A 21,966-nucleotide genomic window follows, 5' to 3' on the forward strand; every position below is an offset into this window, starting at 1 on the left:
ACATTTTCCTCTCCTTTTGAAAATATTCAATGATGGGACATTGTTAGTGCATCACTATAGGTTTGTTTTTTTCATCTACTGACTAATTAGCTATAACATATTTTAGTTACAACTCATATATTGGTTCCTCTCCCCTAGTTCATCCACTCATCGACATGTATAAGGGGTTATCAACATTTTGAGGATTGTCATTATCAAGTATAATTATTAGAAAAACTTCGCTTGATAAGATTATTTTTTCTATATATTGTCTTGAGTTATTAATGGTATATACATCACCAATTCATTATTAGGACATGTCATCAAGTGATTATATATTCCATTTCATCCTTTAATTATTATTGCTACAATTAAATATTCATTTATTACACTTTACTTAAGCCTACTTAGGATAATGAATTCCATATTAGTTTGTCATTGAGACACTTGGGATTTTTCACTTCAATTGCATACATAGTGTAGGAGAATTCCACTCTAGGTAGTGATAATGGTTATCTCATTCCCTTTACTGAAAAAATTATATCATCATCCTCATCATTGCACAAACTTAATTGTAAATAGAAGAAAATCTACCTTTGGTGACATGTGATTCCACCATGTGCAGGTGATATGTCATCTTTTCCTTATTATTATTATCTCTTATCATCTTTCCTATTTAAGGAGACCTTTTATGTACTTTTTAATCAATCTAGTGGACTCAATCAATCAAGTCCATGTAATCCATTGATGTTCATTAATAATAATATCACTCTTCCATCTAAATGCAATTATCTGAATGCAATTATCTTGTGGAAGTTATATTAGTCTTTCATTTGATCTTGTGGGTGTTGTAGAGTCATCTAACACTCTAAAAATTATGAATGATAATTATATATTGATATAATATATTAGATTATGTTGATAGCCCTTACTCATGCTAGGTGATTAGCAAATTATTATGACTTTTTATATTCACGAAGTATATTTTGTAACCCGATTGATAAAATGAAATCTATCGAGCTTGCTAGCTTGATGGAATACCAGCAACATTCTAAACATGCTTTCTCTTTGTTTAATGTTTTTTACAAGTTGATATATGTTCAAAAGTTTAAAAAACTAATACTATGTATTTTATGATAATGATCATCCTTATTTCCTTAGTCATAGATTCTATGTTGGTTCACTAGCTCCAAATGCATTCCCATCAATAACTTTATCGGTCAAGTTACCTTTCTTCCTTGTAAGTGTGATTGATGTTACACAATCTAAAGAGCTTAAATAGCTCTAATAACTTTTGAAGTAATGCATTGAAATTTGAATTGGTAGTGGTGTCTTGTATTATTTCATTGAATACTAAGGTAGAATCCCCTTTGATCTCCACTGGTGTCTTGTATTATTTCATTGAATACTAAGGTAGAATCCCCTTTGATCTCCACTCTCTATTGACAAGTCCTTGCAGAATTGAATACCCTATGTTAGGGCATTAAATTCAACAATGTTTTTAGTATTTTCATCAAGGGGAACTATTAATATACTAACAACTTCACCATAGCATAGAGATATTATTGATCTAGCCCCAGAGGGACCTAGATTACCTCTTGAAGCTTTGTCAAAGTTTATCTTATGCCAACCAAACTTGGGAGGTGTCTAATTGGCCAAAATTCTAGGTATGCTTCCTTTTTTTATTAAAATGGCTACAAATAATGGTATTCTCAATCCAGTCCATTTGAGTCTCATTGACTATCCCATTCTATGAATGTGGCATGGTTTATAGAGTCGATGGAAGAAAAATGGTTATCAACCTCTACCACAACATCCTCCACCTTGTTTTAAAAGGAGGATAAGGCTATTTCTTTCTCTTCAAGAATTCTTTGGTTCTCCTCTTTCTATATTTTCAATATCAAGAGAGGGGAAAATCTTTAATATGCAACTAATAAGTCTCACTTTGCCTATTGGTCAACTTAGATAAAATGGTTGGTATTTCATTGTGTGTAGTAATTTTCCCTAATGTACCACATATCTATTGCCAACAAATTAAAAATAATAATCATTGAATAAAGATGTGGTTTATTGATTCTACCTCTTTTTGCATAAGATGCATCTTTAAGGGACCTCAAAACTCATCCTCTTGAACTTATTTTCCTTAACAGTCTTTTATATAAGGCTCCCCATGTAAAGGTTCTTTATCTAGGCATACATTATTTGTCCCAACATAGTTTTTATGGTATACCTATCTTTTGATCCTCACTCCCTTTTAACACTCGCAACAATCTTCTAATTGAAAAAGGAAGGGACTTGAAATCCTTCCAATATCATCCAAGGGTTATATTATTATAATGTGGCTTAATGTAGTTCTCGACCTTTCTTCCCCAATTCATTTAAATATATTCCTTGGTTTCCTCAAAATTTATCAAATTATTTATCCTAAGATATTTGCACCATGAATCTTCCCAAAAGAGGGTGTTGCCTCCATTATGGTTGTCCCATGGAAAATGATTCAAGATTGTCACCAAGTAACTTAGCACAAAGTTATATACTCTAAATCCTCTTTTGAAAATCCTTGTTATATCATTATTGTTCTTTCTCATTTTTTACTATTTTCATATTAATTTTTCTACTAATATTTTTTTTTCATAGATGATTCTAAAGCCCAACATCTCCATATTATTTTATCTTGCAAATTTATCTCATGTAATGAGAGTTACCTTATCCTTGTCTAATGTTCCTTTCTCTAAAAACTTCATTATTTTTTTGAATGAATGACTTGTTAGCCCTAGCTGAGAGAGTTAGATATGATAGGAGACATATAGGCAATGAAGAAATTATTATCTTTAACATTAGGATCCTTTCTACCCATGCTAACCATCTTCAAATCCAAGAGGAAATTTGTTTCTCCATTTTTTATTTTAGATGATCTTATGGCATGGAATTTCTTAAACCCTTTCACAGAGGAAGGCCCAAATATGTGTATGGAAGAGAGCACGTTCTAAAATTGAGCAGGCTTTATATTTTAGTTTCTTTCCTAGGTTAGATATTAATAAAGAATATCTTAGATTTATTTTGATTTACTCTTTGACAAGAGGCCTTAGCATACAAAGATAGGATCTTCATGTTTTGTCTATCTTTTATTCTTTTAACCATCCCAAACAATATCATGTCACAAAATAAACTTTGATGAGTGGTCCTAATATTCTTGGTGATATTAATTCCCTTGATTAATCTAGATAGGGATCTATGCTTGATTTCTCATCCAAGAGCTTTGGTTTTTGTGATGAAAAGAAAATGAGATAGTGGATCTTAGAGATCTCATTATCTAAGCTCACTGGCTACTTCAAAGAAGCCTTCCAAAGACTCATTAACTAATACTAAGATTCTTGGGGTTTAAATGCATGCAAAAATCCAATTTTTATATTGCACATTCAATTAGAAGGCTTCCAAGATTTTTGTGAGAAACTTCCAATTCACTTTGACATAGGCTTTTCTTATGCCAAGTTATATCAGCATCGTTAATTCATTATTATTTTATAGTGAATGTATTGCTTCTTGGAAATAATTATTCCATCAATGACACAAGGGTAGATCAGATAATTAAAGCCAGAGGTACGCCTAACTATCAAGCCATCTTATTGAGTAAAACAATGGAAGAAAAACATTGAGAGAGAGAGAGAACGATATCATATTGATTCATCAAATGATCCACAAAGATGCCCAACTATAAGGCCTTCTAAATTGCGGCCAACAAGAAGTTTTACGAGTTAAAATCAAGATCCACAATCTCACTATAAAGTTTATCCCTAAACTTAATCCTCTATGATCCCTCGACTCCTCTGCCAACTCTCTCTAAGGACTGCCTAACCTAATCCTATACATCTTTATTTATATTAGCCAAAATAACTTATAGAAGATTCTAGATCTTCACATTAGAGAAGGTCGACCACATAAAGTTTTGCACACATCACAATGCACGATCCTTAAATTAAATTTAGGACTACCAAATAAATACAAAGGTCATCTCATAAAGGAACCAATGCATAAATAAACTTGGCCAAAGAAGAACTAAGACACGACTAAGCATCAGAAAAAAATGACCACCAAATAGGCTTAGCCAATACAACACTTGGTGAATACTGGTGCTTAGCACACACTAGAACTCAGACAACACTAAACTTGAACTTAGCCAATACTAGAACTTGGCCAACATTAAACTCAATCTCAGCTCATTATAGGACTCAACCAACACAACAAAGACAAGCAAGATAGAAAATAAACCCAAGATGCTCCTGCATCAATAAATTATGGATTTTTTGTGGACAAATCATGTATGTTCTTTTGATATGATATAAGGGAGGACTTTCTAAAGCTTGTTAGCCATCACCTTGCTCAGTATCTTATATACTACATAGAAAAGTTAAATGGGATAAAAATATTTTTTCTTTGTTGCATTTTCTTTCATAGAAATGATTTCTATAGAGGTGGTATTAACTCCTTTCAATACCCTTCCTAAATTCCGAGTAGTGTCTATGGCTTTTACAAGCTCATTACTGATAAAAACCCAACACTTTTGGAAAAAGGTAGTTAGGAAGCCATGTTGCCGATGGACCTTATCCAAGTTAAATTGAAATATAGAAATTTTGTTTTTTTGGTATTGAACTTGTCATTTTACATCCTATTCATATTCTCATGATGAATATTATGCTAAATCAATATTTTTAAAAATTGAATATACATTCACAGGTCTGAATATGAACTAGTGTTTACTTGATCCCCAACAAGGCAGAATATTTATTGATTTTTATGTTCTCTCTTGGTCTGATCAATTTTATATTAATATTACCTCAAAGAGTCATGATTATAAAATACATGTTATGAGTGGACATATCTCATTTCCACTCATGACATGAATTTATATTTAATAACTTAGTTAATGTAATTATTAGTTTGTTTAGTTAATATACTACCTAATACAGCTCTATGAAAATTGTTGATCTTCTATAGCCTTATAGATCATTTTCCCAATCACAAAGAGGCTCATCAATGGCATGATTTGATCTTCTCATACAATAATATTTGAGAGAAGATATATATACACAGAATCTGTAAGTGCGAATCGATTTTTGATTCTTCTATGAGGTGATAGAATTATAGTCATATAATTCATTACCCAAATTTTGACCAAAGATACAATGTCTTAACACTTCCTCTTAGCTATGAAATATAACTAAGAATAACTCAATTTAGATATCACCTAACTTGTGATATCAAGGAATATGGAGAACATCAAGTCACACAATATTCTTATATCCTAATTATGGTATGTGCATTGATATCACATCACATGATGTCTACCATAACATATCATGGCATGTCTATGGATATTACGTCACATAATATCCACCATGATTATCTCATAAAGAATATATACAATTGATATCAAATCAACATGATATCTATGAACAATTCCAAGAGATATTAACTATTAAGACATTTCCATGAATATCAAGTCCACATGATATTCATCATGGTGGTGAATAATTTTAATTCACCACCTTACAATGTTGAATACAAGTGTACATTATCAAAAAGATCATCACCTTTTAGTAATGTATACGAGGGGCCCATAAAGTCAAAGAGTCATACATATAAAAAAAGAGTTTACACAAAGTAATCATTGACTCTCACATAGTGATGCCATGACATCACACACATGACATTCACCATGAACCATATTAGAGGGTGGATCCATTATGGCTCAATCTATAGGGTGAAAACAAAGACTTCGCCTCAAACTTCTCTCTTAAAGAAGAAATATGAAAGAATGAAAATAATAGATCATTAATAATGAAGTTCATTTTTTAGCTAAGGTTTCATCCTCCAACATAACAATCTTATCCCAAAAGTACAAAAAACTTCTCTCTAGCACGAGGATCCATGAGAATGTCAGTCATTTGTTCTTCAGTGATAATGTACCTTAATTGAAAGTTATTGAAACCATTTGCAAGAATTTGGTATAGCTCTGATACCATGTAAGAATTTTCCTAAGGGAAAAATTCACCCAAGAACTAAGAACTCAAACACAAGCACAATTGTAGACCAGAAAGAGAGAGTATGATTAGAATGACGATATATTCAATATGTGTTGTCAAGAGTACACTAGGAGTTCCTGTATATAAAGGCCTCTGAGATACATCTAGAATGCCTCATGATCAGCACCATGATATGTCATACAACCAAGCACATGTCCACTAGATATGGATTATCCTCCATTAAGCATAGAAGTAAGTGTGGTGATGAGAGGATAAGCCTACAAAGGTGTGACACACAAATCAGTGTTGTAGACACCATGTGCTAAAATAGAGTTGTGTACTCCTATGTTGTCAACATGACAACTCAAAAAGGTATGCAAACTCCTAAGTGTCACAAAATAAAATAATAAAATAATGCATTAACCTAAGTAAACTTAAATAAGTTTAAATAGTGAATACATATTTACACCAACACCATCTCATCATAGTTTACTCCCTCTGAATCAATATAATTGAATGTCAACTAATGTAGATCCTTAAGATGCTCCCTCTATGACAAAGGCATGTCCTATTCATATAATACAATCATGGAAAATATCTTGTTCAAGGGACTCATAAATAGGCACATGATTTATTATTTTTATAAAAGCAACTTTCTATACACACATATACTTGTTTGATTCTGTTGTAACACGAGTGAATGTAATATAGATGTATCCATAGATTTGGATACATCGGGTAGTTGTGCTAATTTGGCTTCCTTCTAAAGCTCCAAGTACATTTGCTAACCTCTTGACCTCCTCGCCCAAGGTTTCTTCTAATATAATGTTATTTTCCTCTTCTTAAAAAACATTTCAACCATCAACTTAGTCTCATGACTATAAGCGTTTAAGTATACATCTATCCTTGAAGATCAATTGAATTAGATCCTCTTGCTACTCCTTTCTAAATCCTCGTGTATATCTTTTGACTTTCAAGTTTACCAATGATAGATGTGTCGCCCTCCATCTTAATGTTGTCTCCCTCTCAATAGGGACAAAATTCATGCAACATTAGATTTTAATATGCTAGAGTCTGACTTAACTAATTTTAATACTCCCTCGTAGCTAGGGAGGTTTCAAATTATTCAAAATATCATGACACTCTTAGAGGGTGATTTTGAACATCATGGATTCTTTCTATGACACCATCTTGCATACTCGCAGAGGATAGATCTGCCTTGTACTTTCTATAGAAGGTAGGGGATACAACTAAATGTATCAATGAAGGTAATCTACACGATCTCTCATCTTCCCATTGAATCCTCTTATGAAAAGAAATTGTTACTTGGTAAAAGGATTCTTAGACACATATGATACTCTAACCTTGGTGTCATCCTAAAAGATTTTCACACAAATTAATAAAAATCTAAAAGAAATATCAATTCTTGAATCATACATGATTCACTATCCAAATACTATGACATTAGTTAATAACTACTTTTTTTTTAAAGAGGGGTAAATGCTTTGACTTGGAGCTATGAACCAGTGAATATAAGGAAACTTGACAACAAATAATATAACCATTTCCACATAACCCATAATAGATCTAAAATAAACACGGAATTAAAATCCACATGCAAGAGAATAGACAACATACCCACAAAATTGTGACACAAGATATACCCTGGGAAACCCTCATTGAGGGAAAAACCCAGCCTCCAAAAGCATCCATCATCATGTATTATTCAGCAAAAAATACCATTTCCATACAACTGTGGAAGCCTTCATGGCCATAGCCACAACCGAGCAAACTATGTGAACAAGCATGAATCCACAGATCCCATGCCATGCTTTCAACCTTCACAAATGCTCCCTTGGCTAACCTGTCAAGCCTTGTCCCGCTTGACTCTTGCCTTTTGTCTTCTCCTTGTCACTCTCTTACACTCTTTCTCTTTACAACAACTACCCTTGTGGCTTCTTATATAGTACAAGTCCCACAAAACCACCAAGTGGTATTACATAAACCATGTGCTAAAACCATGTGCTACCTAACCCACTGACCCCACATTTAATATTGGGCATTTAATTCTTTTCTCCAATATTAAATAATTACATGAAATATTTTCACAATGTTACAATACAACTCATCAAGAATATTCCATGGGAATCTTTACATGTTGCACGTCCATCTAGGTGCAACATTACATAATAAAATAAAATAATAAAATAACAATATTATGCAATGTGTGCAACACCCATTATCTCAACAGTGAGGCCACAAACGGGGGACTTCATCCCCATTAGATTTGAACCTTGATAGCAAGGATAAAAGCTCAACAACTTAACCATCACAACATGCCACTATTGGCGTTAGTTAATAACAACATGAGCATTGATCAACCATAAATAATACTTATCTCTTTATATTACTTGGTCTATCCTTAGTCAACTGATATAAGCATAGAAGTCAGACTTGTTTGCATGCTCCAATAATTTTTCTTTCCTTGATGAGCTTCTACAAAATGGAAGATTAAGTCCATAGCTTGAAAAAATACATCAAAATAGCAATGCAGAGTTGTATTTTAACTTCATTATAATCCATGACCTTCTCAAGAAGTATGAAATATTAATATGTAGTTTGATATCTTAATGACAAAGAGTTGTTTTTGTAACCTTAATCTCAGAAACAAGAGACTTTATAGCTTTAGATCAAACTTTAGGGCTTCCAAATATGAACTAATATCTCCTACTAGGCATGCATTCAGACATATCTCTATTGGAAATAGGTGTCATCATCTCAAAGACCATGACATACACCAAATATAGTAACAATATCCCATCGAGTTTTATCTCTTGAATTAATACTACTATTATACACAACATTCATACTAGTATCGAATACACACACAAGGGCTTCCTGCTGTAATCATCAATTAATTAAAAAACATAGTAATGCTTGTCTTCATTCCCAAATGAAAAAATAGACTTCTCTCCATGTGCATTCAAACTCACTCATGTGTATCATTTTCGCTGTTGTTTAGATATAACTATTTTCCCATGCAATTTCTATTTATTGTTCAAAGAATCAGACGAAGGCTCTGGTGAAATATCTTTAAACTGTACACCATAATCCATATTGTTGTTCAAGACCAAACAATCATCATATATTAATTTCTTGTGAGTATCTTGATTCCTCAACCATGATAATCTAATCTATTTAGTTGACGATCAAATTCCTTGCCTCTGAATTTTTGTGTTGATCGGAGAAGAAGATGAGGAAATATGATTTTTTTATTCAAACTTCAAATGATCTCTTGTGTCTTTAAGAAAAACTACCACAATGCTTAGAAATGAAGTATAATTTTGGGCTTTTAATTTTCTTCACTATTATGTGTGTCATTATGTAACTAGAGGCATGACATTCATTCAACCATCCTATTAAATTCAAGCCACATACATATTGGAAACTATGTCCCCAAAATTTGGGGAAAAATGAATTTGTTATTTTTAAAATTTCATAGGTTTTGGAGAACCTACTCTGATATCATGATGAGTACTATGTTAAATCAATATTAAAAAAATATTGAATATAGATTCACAGGTTTGAAACTGAATTAGTGTTTATTCGATCCCCAACAAGGCAGAACATTTATTGATTTTGATGTTCTCTTTTGGTCTGATCAATTTGATATTAATATTACCTCAAAGAAGCATGATTGGAAAATGCATGTCATGAGTGGACATATCTCATGTTCTCTCCTGACATGGCTTTATATTTAACAACTTAGTTAATTGATAAGTAGGAGATATTTATCCTGATAGCAATATCACAGTTTGACTTGCTATGGAAATTATCTCCTACTTATCAATTGATGAGCTTAAGGAGCTTTCTAATGAATGGTTCATAAGGCACAACACTTGGTTAAGGTTTTGCAAATGGGGTTGCAAGCTTTGGGTTTAACCATGGAGGAAACTTTACAGTTAAGTGCGCTCAGGTTGGAGTAGTATTGGGATGGGTGACCTCCTAGGAAGTCTCGGTGCTTCACCCCTATGAGCATCACCTAGATTCAATGAGTGCTAAGTGTTCTATTTATTCTCATGAGATATGGATTCATGTTGAATCACTACTCATGAAACATGGGTCAATGAGTTTGACTCAAAATCAAACAGTTAAATCCTAATAGGAATATCACAATTTGACTTGCTGTGGAAATTATCTCCTACTTATCAATTGATGAGCTTAAGGGGCTTTCTAATTAATAATCATAAGGCACAACATTTGGTGAAGGTTTTTCAAATGGTATTGCAAGCTTTTGGTTTAACCATGGGGGAAACTTTTTAGTTAAGTGTGCTCAAGCTGGAGTAGTACTGGGATGGGTGACCTCCCAAGAAGTCTCAGTGCTTCACTCTTGTGAGCATCACCTAGATCCAATGAGTGATAAGTGTTCCATTTATTCTCATGAGAGATGGACTCATCTTGAATCAGTACTCATGAAACATGGGTCAATGAGTTTGACTCAAAATCATAAAGTTAAATCCTGATAGCAATATCACAATTTGACTTGTTATGGAAATTATCTCCTACTTATCAATTGATGAGCTTAAGGGGCTTTCTAATGAATGGTTAATAAGGCACAACACTTGGTGAAGGTTTTTCAAATGGAGTTTTAAGCTTTGAGTTTAACCATGGAGGAAACTCTGTAGTTAAGCATGCTCAGGCTGGAGTAGTATTGGGATGGGTGACCTCCTAGGAAGTCCCGGTGCTTCACCCCTATGAGCATCACCTAGATCCAATGAGTGCTAAGTGTTCCATTTATTCTCATGAGAGATGGATTCATGTTGAATCACTACTCATGAAACATGGTTCAATGAGTTTGACTCAAAATCACACAGTTAAATCCCGATAGCAATATCACAACTTAGTTAATGTAATCTTTAGTTTATTTAGTTAATACATTGCCTAATATAGTTCTAGGAAAATTGTTGATCTACTATAGCCTTATAGATCATTTTCTTGATCACAAAGAGGCTCATCAATGGCATTATTTGATCTACTCATACAATCATGTTTAAGAGAAGATATATATACTCATGAATCAATAAGTGTAGATAGAGTTTTGATTCTACTATGAGGTGATAAAATTATAGTCATATAATGCATTACCTAAATATCTGACTAAAGCTACAATGTCTTAACATCTCAATTATGACCTTCGAGATATAACTTAGAAGCTCTTGTTCATCATAAATATTCGATACCACCTCTTTATTTAAAATTGTTGAGTAGAGAAGGCCATTATTTTTCCCCTTATTTTTATAGAATCATCAATTAATATTTTGTTGTCCAACTCCAATTTTTAAATATTATTGAGATCCCTCTTTTGACTTGTGATGTTATGGAATATTGTGTATTTCTATCTCCCACTACAATACAAGACTCTCTAGATTTATGTCTCCAAAACATTTCTTCCTTGGCCAAGACATCTTTGTAGTCTTTTTTGTTTTTTATTGGTAAACGACCGAAGCCTTATAGATTATATTAATAAAATAAAATTACAAGTATCTCCGTTCAAGCGTGCACTGGTAGGAATGAACAAAGAATAAAATCTCCAGTCTAGCCTGGGACCAAGGTCCTATACAAAGTACATACTTAAAAGGGGCATATCCCAGTTTTAGATCTTTATGAAGGGAAACCCTTCTTTACCATTTTATGCTTAATTCCATGATGTAAAACCACTAATTTTATTCGAATTTAACATCTTTGTAATCTTTACTAAGCTCTTTTTCTTTCAAAAAGAATTCAACTAGCACTCCATTCTTGATAATTTCTTCATTTAATTTTCTTAGTACTTCTTCAATATTTGATTTGATTTCAAATGTGTTCTCAAAATCCTTATTATTCCATTTTAAAAATATTTTCTTGACTATCTTAAGATTATCTATAATGAAGAAAAACATACACCTTTCAAAGGTTACCTCATTGCACCAAGTTTCAATCAATGTCAGGAAATTTTCATCAAATTTGTAGGGGGGTCTTAATGGTTTTTCTTCCCTTAGGATATCAAGCTAAATTGGATAATGGTCGGTGCCAAAACTTGGGAGAATTGCTCCTTCTAGGATAAATAAGAATGATGATTGTTCCCCACCAAAAAAATGTCCATTTTTTAGCAATGTTGCTAAAATCCAATCTTCAATAATTCCAAGTATAGTTTTCATTTTTTAATTTAATCTCTAGTAAATTATTTCTAGATACCCAATCCTCAAAGTTTTCTACATTTGCCTTAATCTTTCATCTACTTCTCTCTAGTCATGTCTATAAAGTATAGCATTAAAATCTGCCCCGGTAATATAATTTTATGACGAAAGAGTGGCTGAGAAAGTGTTGATTATAACCCATAGTGCTCCTTTGTTGAGAAACTAAATTGGCCCATAAACATTAACCAAAATGAAATGCGAGTTGGATAATAAGTGTGTCTCTCCCTCTGATCCAATACCTATCACTTACTATTGTATGCACCCTAAAATGGTTACCTAGACTATGGGCTCCCATTCTTCAATTTATCAAATGCTAGAATCAATTTATCAATTTCCTAAATCAATGCCTTACAATATTTTTAATTCAAATCAATTTTCTTGATCAAATCGTAATTAATTCAATTATTTCAATATTTCCTAAGGTTTGATCATTTCATCAATAATCCTCTTTAATTAAAAGAAAACATCACTTTTAAATAAATAAAATAATCTTAATTAAAAGAAAATCTCTCTTTTAATTAAATAATTTTATCTTATTTAATTAAAATCTCTCTTTTAATTGTAGGCAAGAGCCTACAACACATCAGTAAATTGTGAGCCTCTCATCGGAGAGGTCTTGGGTTCAAATCTACTCGCAATTAACACATAATAATAATTAATCTTAATAATAATAATAAATAACCTAGGCTTCAGTCGTTTACCTATCAAAAAAAAATCTCTCTTTTCTCTTTCAATTAAATAATCTTATCTTATTTAATTAAAAGAAAACATTCCTTTTAAATAAATAAAAAATAATCTTATTTAATTAAAAGAAAATCTCTCTTTTAATTAAATAATTATCTTATTAAATTAAAATATCTCTTTTAATTAAATTATTTTATCTTATTTTATCTTTTAGATTTTCTTGTCTTCTTCTCTCATGCATCCATGGCAATCCATTTATATTACTCTTGCACTTTCATGTTAGGTTAAATTTACATTTCCTTTTATAGAATAATCTTACATTTGTATTTCCTTTCATTGATTAGTTTGCTTTCATGTGTTGTTATCATATAGAATAGCTTCCATTTTTATTTGTATGCATATTTAGTGATCATGGAGACTACCACTCTTACTTTTCCTCTTTGAATCTCTCATTTTATGGTGTACTTGCATGGACACAAACTAGGTCTAAACTGAGGGTCTCCATTATAAACCCTTGCACTCCATGAATAGAGAGCTATGAGTCATTATTTGAGACCTCATTCTTGAGCAATCTTAGATATAATGATTCATAGAAGTGTGTCAACATTTTAGCACACATTTTTGGTGCCCACCGTGGGGCAACCCACCTTTACATGTTGGTTTTGGTTATTTTTGGAGCTAATCCCCTTGTACAGATTTGTTTGGAGATGAAAACCCTAGATATTCAAATATTTGATCATATCTACCAAATGACTCAGAGGTTCGGTCTGAATTTTTTTTTGTAGGTTGGAGACATATCAGGGAAGCTTCAATAAAAAAAAATTTAGAGTTTTTCAAATTATTGTGAATTTTTTATAAATTTTTCTTTATTTTTCATAAAAATTTGATTTTCAACACAAATCAACATATTTTTGGAAAGGTTTTTAAATTCTAAAGGGGGTCATTTCTTTGTGTTTGAAATTTGGATAAAATATTATAGCTCATTTGGTCAATTTATGAGAACTAGTCTATTTTGGGAAAATGACTCCCTAGGACATAAATGAAAAGATCTTTTTAAAATTATAATTTTTTTAGAAATCTCTCTATTTTTTAATAGGGGTCTCTTTTCTACATTTAGGGTTTGGGATCCGAATTCATGTCATATAGGTCCAATCGTGTAGACTAGGTCAAAAATCAAAATTAAAAAAAAGAGAATTTAATGATTAGCTTGCACTTATTATTCACATTGTTCAATGCATGATATGAGTTATCATTTGGATTATTTGTTAGTTATTATTGCTCCTAAAAATTGGATTTCAAATCTAATCCTAGGGTTTGCATAAGTTGAGTATACATTGCATATATTGTTTTCTTGTTTGCTTGACTTGCTGCTTGTGGCCTGCTTGCAGGGAAAAGCTCAACAAAAATAAAAATGAGGTAAAATATACTAAGAGTGTTGCATGGATTGCTAGGTATTCTATTTAAAGCTCTATAACATTTGGTTTCCTTTCAGTAAAATGAACCTCTCACATGTCTTACTTGAGTGATTTCCTACTTTCATAGATCACATTTCAATTTCTGCTCTAAAAGAATGAACATAGATTTATTTTCTTGCATATCGGTTACACATAGTAATTAGGCCCTATGAACACTATTTGTGGATCTTGAGAGAGTGGGCTTCAAGCTCTTCTTGATGACGGAACCACTTTTAGGTAGGGAAGGTGTTGTTCAACTCTAGGTTCAAACACTGTCAAGTCTTTGGCAACTAAAAGTATGTTCTCTCTTGAGAGAAACAAAAATCATTATCAGTAGAAAAAAAATTTTGAGTTGGTATTAGCAATTTAGTAGGTCAATTAATCTATTTGTTGTGTCTGGGTGAGGTGAAGAGGCTAGAGGAGTATGCTCCATTCCCTTTTGGGCACATCAAAAACTTGGAACCCTTGAATCCGAGCTAAGTCCACATGTGGTTCATGTTGTGAGTCTTCCTTCTTAGAGAGGGTTAACCATAGTGGACACTACCTTTATTGGGTAAACCATGTGGACAAAACCTCAAGTGGTATTAGTCATTCCTATCATGGAGAAACAACTGCTATATAAATGTCCTGATGAAAGAAATCTCCATAGGTGTGGTCTCTTGTTGAGCTATTAGATCTCCTTAGCAGCTCTTGATTAATTAAATTATTGGACTGTGTCAAAACCTAAGTGCATTGGGATTGGATTTCACCTAGTCAAGATTGCAAGAGTTGTAGAGTTGACCATTACTACAAACCGTAGTGCAATGAACTTTTTTCTTTTCTAGGACTATGTGCATGACTGAAAAACATTTTGAGAACATACACAAGTAGAGTCCCTAGGGAGTAGACTACTACATCACTATTCTTGTTCATGCGCAAGGTTGCTTTATCCCTTGCTAATTGTTTGAAGATAATTGTTTGCTTGAACTCCCTGATTGATGTCTTGTGTGCTTGGTACAAGATGAAAAAAATCTGTTAATGAACTTAGTTGGTTAAATTAAACAAACAAATCTCAGTTCTCGAGTGATAAAAACCAACTTTGTCAAATTGTTGTCCTGCACTATTGTCTCATTATACAATCCTAGCTCGTCCCTTATTTTAGAAAAAAATGATCTATGTTGAAATTCCCATAACATTTGCATCTGATCTTTGTTCTAAATTATTCAAAAGGAGTTGGAAAGATAACTCGGTCCTCTATCCAAATCTATAACCAAATTTGTTAGATTCAATCCCAAATGTTTGGTGGACCCATTCAAAGTCACACTTACCTAGCAAACCCTAAGAGGCTCCAATGCCTATTGTCATAAAAGTTTCCCAAACTTCAAAGATATCCTCAAAAGTTCTATGACATGTTTCTCAACATCCAAATGAACTCAAATGGCATCAAGTTACAGAAAATTACTCTTGTTCTTCTTTCTTCCACATCTTCCTATTCTCTCATTTCTATCCTTTTTCTTCTTCCTCTTCTTCCTAAACTCTTCATGTCTTCTTGATTCTTTTCCTCTTATTACCTAGTCTACCTTTTATTCATCTCTTCTGTCACTTCCATGCTTGATTCCTCCTCTTCCAAAACCATGAATTTCAACTATCTTTTTATGGAACCTCTCTTGAAAATAGATGATTTCAAACTCATTACTCAATTTGAAGAGTATTATTCTTACACTAATCCTTCTAGATACGTGGGTGATAGATTTATGAAAAAAAATAAGAAAATTTGATTAAATCAAACACATTTTCTAGGACCATATGCATGATCATGTCACGATCTCTTTCTTCCAAACATTTTGCATCTTCTAAGTCTTCTCATCCTTCCTCATCTTCCAAGTCTTACAATGACTCTTCTATACATCATTTGCATTCCTCATCAGCCAAGTTTTCTTCCTCCACTAGGTCTTCACCTTCCTCTTCTTCATAATCTCATTCCTCTTCTACTTCTCCCAAGTGTCTTACTTCTCTTCTCAAGACATGTCATAATGAGCAACATGACAATCCTTGTGATACCTCTTCCATGAAGAGTGACCTGCCCATCTTTGATGATTATGAAATAGAAAATGTAGTGATACCAATGACACCTCTATTCCTAAGAGTCTTTCTAGTCATGTGCTCATGCTTACTGGAAATGGGTCATCACATTGGATAGATCATGATGTTGATCCATATGACTCTAATTTTGAAAGAGACTTTGATGATTTTTGTCAACAATACCTAGATGATACATATACTTCTATTGAGGAAGAGAAATCTTTCCACATTGATTATAAACATAAATACTATAAGAATATCTCTTCTAAAAACTCTCATGCTGAAAATAAAGATTACACTCTTGAGAAAGATCATGTCAATGATGAACCTTTGTATGGTGATGGTTCCCTTCCATCCCCTACTTCCTCCAATACCGATACATCTGCTAAAGCTTTCAAGTTTTTTAAATCTTTCACAAATACTTCATCCAATAAAGGTCCTAATATTTTTCATCTAGTTCCCTATAGTTATCCTCAAGGGATACCTCTTAAAAAAACTCAAGCTAGTCTTCACTTGGCTGCAAATACTTTCAATAATGCTAAACCTAAAGAGTCTAAGCTGTCACACACTATAATGCCTACTTCAGCTAGTCCTTCACAATCTCTTCCAAAGTCTTCTATAAAATTCCAATATGCTTCCTTGTCCTTAGAAGTGGCTTCATGTCAAGAGGACTCTAAAAATGATAAAGAAAATAACATAAAGAAATATCAAGATCAAGAACCCTCCATGTCATCCAATCTTTTTCATGATGTCTCTTATCTATTTCATGGTTCTTTTGATCCTACATGCCCTTTCTCATTCATTTCACCATGTCTAAGTCTTCTCCTAAGAAAGAACAAGCTACTACTTACACCGTTGAGCTTATCGATAATCAAAATAACCTTACTACACTTTCACTTTCCAAAGATGATACTTCCATTAAGGTTATTAAAAATGGTGTTGTTACTTCCAATGTTGAGCCTATTGAAAATTAAGAGAAAGATTCTACACTTATGATGTCCAAAGATCCTTGTCAAGATCAAACTATTACATCTTCTTGTTCTACCACTCCATGTTCGCTTCCACATTCCACTCTTCCTAAATTATTTCAAGCTCCAAAAAATCCTATCAAAGAGGTTTCTCCTATTCAAGATGCTCATGATCCTATTGAAAATCCTAATGTCCACTCTAAAGATATTGATGTCCTTGGTTGTTATATAGATGTTGATGGACTTATTGGTTATCCTTTCTCATCTTTCACATCCATTGTTGGACTTCCTCCACCAATACCAAGGGCTTCACATCTTTCTATCATCTTGGGTCCTTATGTCCCTTCATTTTCCCCTCCTAACTCTCCTAATTTGTCATCTATCTTGGGTCCTCACATCCCTACATCTCGTATCTTTCCTCAAGATCAATGTAGATGCATATCCTTGAGTCCTTTTCATCCACCCACCCATCTAAACCAATCATCCTTCTTCTTCTTTCACAAGCGCCAAGTCTTTTGGAAGTAACTTGAATGTTCAATACAAGAAAAAGAAGAAATACAAGAAACTAAAAAAGAAGATCACCATGTCTCTTCTAATCCACATAGGGTCATAAATTCAAAAGAGATATCTAAGAAGAGAACTATAAAACAAGTATGGGTTCAAAAATACATCATTAAAGATATTCTCTCTAAATCATCAAAAAGAAATGAAAATCCTACGGCTATATGGATTTTAAAGTCTCTCTTGAAAAAATCTAATGTTGAGCGACAAGTAAAGTTGACATTCAAGCTTCCAAAGACTTCCACTTCATCTTCTTCCAAAAATATTCTTCCATTCCATGCTCCTAAACTACAACCTCTTCTATCCATTCACCATATTCCTTCATGTATTCCTTCATTTACATTTTCTCCATCCTCTCGCCACCCTTCAAGGTGTGTGTTGACGTTGATCTTGCCTTCCTTTCTGTCTAACCCTTTCACAATCCTTCCGTTCACTACCCTTCTACCTTCTATCCTTTTTTCTCATTTTCTTATTCCTCCTATCTTCCAACCTCGCTTGCTTTGCATAAAACCTTATCCTTCATTTTCCTCTTCCATCTTCCTTTCCCTATTTGCATCTTTGAGCACATCATTTTGAATCCTTTGCATATCATGGTTTATTCTTTCAAGGAGAATTATCTAAAAAGTTTGCCTTCTTCCAAAAAAATTCAAAAAAAATTGAAAAAAAAAGAGAAAATTTTGAAAATATTAAAAGTGTGCCTTGGTGAAAACCTGGTGATAAGGCACCATGGTAGAAAAATTAAAGAGAAATAATTTTTTCCTATGGTGAATACCACTCCCTTGTGGGACCTAGCTTAAGTACCATGATGAAAATCTGACAATTAAGTATCCTGCCTAGTTCTTCTACATCTTTTATCCATTCTGTTGTCTCTCTTTGATCTTGATAATGTTGAACTATACAAGAACATTTGGCTATCTTACAATGATCTTGCTTTCATTCCTTTCATGTTTAGACTTCATATCTATTTTCCTCCATTCATTCTAGCCTTTTCGCTATCCTTTTCTCATTTGGTCTTCATCTAATAAAATAGAGTAAAACACGATGCTATGAAGTCTCTTGACATTTATACTCCTTTGGACTACATGCTTTCCTACTTTTGCATTACACTTTCGTGACTTATCCTATGTTGGCCTTTCATTGCTTGTCCAAATGTGCTTTACATGACAATTTTTCCCTAGCTCAGGTACTCTTGAGGAGTTTTCCCTTGAGAATTTCTTCTCTTCATTCTCCTTCATTCTCTTGTCTTTCATCTCTTCTACCATCTTTTTAATCCCTCTTGTCCTCCACCTTGCTAGAAATTGGGACTACACGATGTGATCTTGCTTGGGAGTTTGATGCCCATTCTATCTAGGGGCATCCTTTGTACATACTTATTGACCCTAAAAAAATCCCCCAAAAAATGATATATTGTTAAGAATTCTAAAAATCAGAAAAAGTCCTGGGATAAAAGTACAAACCTGTGTCACCTTTTTACAAAGGAAAAGGCTAACAAAAGTATAGATGTTCACCTTCAATGACATAGAACTAGTATTATTATTTAGAATTTGAAAATTAAGTAAACTAATGAAATGTGTAGAAATGGATGAAGTTTAGGATTTTAATTTTTAATAATTATTTGGAATAATAAATTATATATTTTCCTATTTTTTAAAGATAACTTTTAGTTACTGAAAAATGTTGGAAATTAGGGGTCTAGTTCCCACCACAAAACTACATGGAAATAAACTAAGTATTTCCCTTTGATCATAGATTATGTTATAGATAACATATGTAGCTAGAAAAATCAAAGATAATAATTGGCTTTAGACATATATTTTCTCTTTTATAATGATTCAAATTTTAACTTATTCAAATCGATAGTTTTCATCTCCCGCCATATTTTTCAAAATAAATCTATTCCAACCAAAAGAAAAATTATAGATTCTAGAAAAGGACTCTCACCTCTAGAATGTCATATAATTTTTATTTTTTTAATATGATTTAGTATTTTTTTCTTTCTCAAAACTGACATTTTCTCAAGTGTTAAAATACGTACTTGTAGAATTTTTTAATTACAATATACTATATCTAATTAAAACACTATGAGCTCTATATGATGATATTATTGACTTTGAACTCTATAAAATGGTGTTTATATATGATTAAAAAAATATTATAAAAAATAGTAAGAGTTATTGAAACATTAGTTTTATGAAATAATTGTATTTCTTTAGTAATTGGATACTAATTAATATAAAACATGCATTTAATAGACATTTCCAATTGGAAAAGTGTGAGACCCTATATAACTTAGCTAAAATAAATTTATCAAGATCATATGTTTGAACAAAATTATTTTTTAGATAGAAATACTCAAATTCAGTCATTCTGATAAGTCAGCCTAAAAGGTGACCCAGCTTTATACTTTTACCCCCTAAAAAAATGACCATCTTAGTGAAAACCTAGCAATATATTCTTTGATTTATCTCCAAAAAAATTATATATTCCAAAAAATGAAAAATGAAAAAAAAAATTGCAATAAAATCCAAGTGGTGAAAACCTGGAAACGGGTGCTACTTGAGGCCTTTGCACCCTTGTTTCTTAGGCTGTGTCCTCGACACTTAGCCTTTCTCCATCATGCCTTGTCCTTGTTGCCTTGGTTTGGAATTGGTCTTTGTCTTTGTCTAGGGGGCATAACTCTATTAGCTTTGGTCTCTTGGATGTGTTCCCACATTGCTCTTGAGGATACATTCCTCTCCACACTTTCCTTTATAAGGAGCCCTCTCCTTCTCATTTTCATAGATCAAGATTTTATTTTTATGTTTTTGGTTTGGAGAGCAATTTTGGAGGAGAGCTTGACCACTTGAGCTTGGACATTTAAACTTCTCTTTTCTTGTTTTCTTCTCTCATGCATCCATGGCAATCCATTTAGATTACTCTTGCACTTGCATGTTAGATTAGATTTATATTTCCTTTCATAGAATAATCTTACATTTGTATTTCCTTCCATAGATTAATTTTCTTTCATGTGTTGTTATCATATAGAATAACTTCCATTTTCATTTGCATGCATATTTGATGATCATGGAGACTGCCACTCTCTTGTCTTCTTTGAATCTATTATTTTATGGTGTACTTGCATGGGCACAAACTAGGTCTAAACTGAGGGCTTCCATTATAAACCCTTGCACTCCATGAATAGAGAGCTATGAGTCATCATTTGAGACCTCATTCTTGAGAAATCTTGGATATAATGATTCACAGAAGTGTGTCAACATTTTAGCACACAACTATGATGTCAAAAAACATTGAGGTAAACTCCACATACATCTAGACCATCAGACACCACATCAGTGTGTACTACTTCTACCTTCTAGCACTCAAAGCTCCTCAATTCCAATTTTACCTCATCTTGTAATTGTTTATTTTCTTGGATCACAACTATCTATGCCTTAGTCAATTTGATCCTTTGCTTGATATGTGCCTTTTATTAGGAATGATTAAGTCTCTAATATTCTATGATACAAGAATCATGGTTCTTGGGGAGGGTGCCTCCCATCTCTGAATCCAAAAGAGAGTTGATTTTAAGTTCCCCTTCTACTTTCCCAATTCTAAATTCTTGTTAGGATTTTCTCCAAACTTTTTTATTAGATCTTTTTCCATTCTTTTATTTTTAACTCAAAGGAATCTAGTGAATTTGTAGCCTTCCTAGACTTATATTTTTCTCCTTCCTTGCTATGAAAAACCCCATTGTGAGAACCTTCCATCTCTTAGAGCTCTATGATCTTCTAAACTAATTTTAATTTCTATTTTTGAATCACCTTATCTTCTTGCATATGGGTCAAGGAAATTTCCATGAACTCACAAAGTACCTCCAATTATGTGTTCAAGCAATTTCCTTCCTAGCTCTCATTGTTTGAATTGCCAATTTGGTGATTTTATCTTTCCCCAATCTTTTTGTATTGAATTTGATACCTTGGCTTTGGGAGCTTTGCACTGACACAGCTTTGGGAAAATTTGT

Source organism: Cupressus sempervirens, chromosome 1 (assembly GCF_028749045.1).
Source record: "Cupressus sempervirens isolate cs-2001-9-10 chromosome 1, ASM2874904v1, whole genome shotgun sequence".
NCBI classification, from domain to species: Eukaryota; Viridiplantae; Streptophyta; class Pinopsida; order Cupressales; family Cupressaceae; genus Cupressus; species Cupressus sempervirens.